The following is a 2430-nucleotide window of genomic DNA, read 5'->3' as shown; positions in this document are numbered from 1 at the left end:
CTGGTCAACAGATGTGAGGCACTCTCGGTGCTACTGTACGTGGCGCAGGTCTGGCCCATAACCCGACCCTACGCCACAGCAGTCACCCGGGCCATCTTCAAATTTATCTGGCGATCCAAGATGGACCGTGTCCGAAGGGACACCATGTACAAACCTCTGGAGAAGGGAGGGCGGAACGTACCCAACGCCTCCCTCATCCTGTTGGCCACCTTTGTGTCCAGCTGCATCAAGCTGTGCGTGGACCCCCAGTATGCAAACACCAAGTGTCACTACATACTGAGGTTCTACCTGTCCCCGGTGTTACGAAGGATGGGCCTGGCCTCATTGCCGCGGAACGCTCCAAGTAGTTGGACCGTACCGTACCACCTGTCCTTTGTGGAAAAGTTTTTGAAGGAAAACACCTTTGACCACAAGGCAATGAAGCAGTGGTCAGCACGTAATGTCCTCGAGGCCCTCAGGGAAAAGGAGACCCTGGAGGACGTGGGATGGTTCCCTGAGCAGACTGCCAGAGTCATCTGGCAGAACGCCTCATCACCAGAACTTTCAAACAAGCACCAAGACCTAGCTTGGCTGGTGGTGAGAAGGGCCCTCCCTGTCAGATTCTTCATGCACACCCGAAGGCTCTGCACCAATGCACGCTGCCCTCGGAGTGGCTGTGGGGGAAATGAGACGGTCACACACCTCCTTGTGGAATGTGCCTTTGCAAAGAAGGTCTAGAGAGAGATGCAGTGGTATTTGTCAAGGTTTAACCCAAACAGATCTGTGACACAGGACTCTGTGCTCTACGGACTGTTTCCAGGGACACACACCGAGACAAATATGAACTGGTGCTGGAAGGTCATCAACTCGGTAAAAGACGCTCTTTGGTCTGCCCGAAACTTGCTGATCTTCCAGTGCAAAGAATTGTCCTCGACCGAGTGTTGCAGACTGGCACATTCCAAGGTCCAGGACTACGTGCTGAGGGACGCACTCAAGCTTGGGGCAGCTGCCGCCAAGGCGCAATGGGGAAAGACCACTGTGTAAAGTCTTTCCAGCAAATGTACACCGAGGGGCGGGTAACAGTGTAAAGCCCCTCGGTCTGGGCAACCAACACTCCAATGTACAAAAACAAACATGCCACTGTAAATATTTAAGAAGGAATTGTAATGTAAAGAGTGATATGTGTATGACAATATCAAAGTTGAATGAAAGAATGTCAAGGCAACCTGTAACCCTACCGGAAATGTACAGTCAAGACAATTTGAAATGTTTCTGTAATGCTCATGATAAATTTTTATGAATAAAGTATATTTTTTTGAAAAAAAAAAAAAAAATCTGTTCTTATCAGTTTAATATCTGATACGTCCCTTATCTGGGGACCATATATTAAATTGATTTTTGGAGCAGGGAGATGGAATAGGGGCTTGCTCCGTCCACTCCACGCATCGACCTGGTATTGCAGTATCTCCAGGAACGGTGCACACCACCCCTTTATGGGGAATTTCAAAGTCAAAAAACAGCTCAAACACATACAAATATACACTTTATTCACATTTCTTTCATCACACAACAAAACGCTTCGTCAAGTGGCTGCTGCTACTCAGCTTCGACCTGGCCCCGGTATGATGAAGGATGACGAAAGGCATCATCACCCTCATCTTACAAGCAGAAGGGGGAAAGCGAACAAATTCAAAATTGACCACCCATTTCACTGCAAAATCCTACCAACTGTCCTGGCTTGACACAATTCACACCTCTGAAACCTGGGGTTACCCCATCTCTGGATCTGTAAAGATTTAATCACCTGCTAATGGTCGCATTCCAAGCATTGTCTGGCATCTTTGAATCTGTCCATATATATGTTTCTGGAGCATACCTCTTCATTCACCTGAGGAAGGAGCAGCGCTCCGAAAGCTAGTGACATCGAAACAAACCTGTTGGACTTTAACCTGGTGTTGTAAGACTTTGTGCTGTGCTCACCCCAGTCCAACGCCGGCATCTCCACATCATTTCACTGTTGAATGTGGATTACTCGGCTTCTCGGCCTTTTGGCTAAGATCAAGTGTAGTCTCATTTGATCGAGAGAAGCTGAGGATTTCGATGTCGATCGTGGATTGGAGAACTCGGAGGGATTGAAGTCGTCAAAGAGGAAACGTTTGGAGCTTGGCTGCTATTGGTGGATCTACATGCTGGCCTAAACCTCTGGTCTAGGCCTAACGCCGATACAGTTTCACACCCAACGTACGAGCTATGGATGCAGCTGCATCCCGACCACCAGGCTGGGGAGTGCGAAACACTGTCCGAGTCACAGTAAAGAAAACGGAAGGAGAGTCACCTTTGGATCGGATACTCTTCGTGAAACGGGTGCTGCTCGAGTGTTGTGGGTTTAAAGCAACAGAAAACTTCTGCTTGCAAAACTTCCCCAAGAATGGTTTCTTTGATGTCACCTTC

At 48.4% G+C, this 2430-nt stretch overlaps 1 pseudogene; it reads left to right on the top strand.

Moving 5' to 3' along the window:
- Positions 1 to 1286: 1286 nt before the first annotated feature.
- Positions 1287 to 1466, top strand: LOC140394670 (U2 spliceosomal RNA; annotated as a pseudogene).
- The last annotated feature ends 964 nt before the right edge of the window (positions 1467 to 2430 follow it).

This window comes from Scyliorhinus torazame, chromosome 17 (assembly GCF_047496885.1).
Source record: "Scyliorhinus torazame isolate Kashiwa2021f chromosome 17, sScyTor2.1, whole genome shotgun sequence".
NCBI classification, from domain to species: Eukaryota; Metazoa; Chordata; class Chondrichthyes; order Carcharhiniformes; family Scyliorhinidae; genus Scyliorhinus; species Scyliorhinus torazame.
Note: the sequence above shows the minus strand (reverse complement) of the source record. Positions and strands in the feature narration are given on the sequence as shown.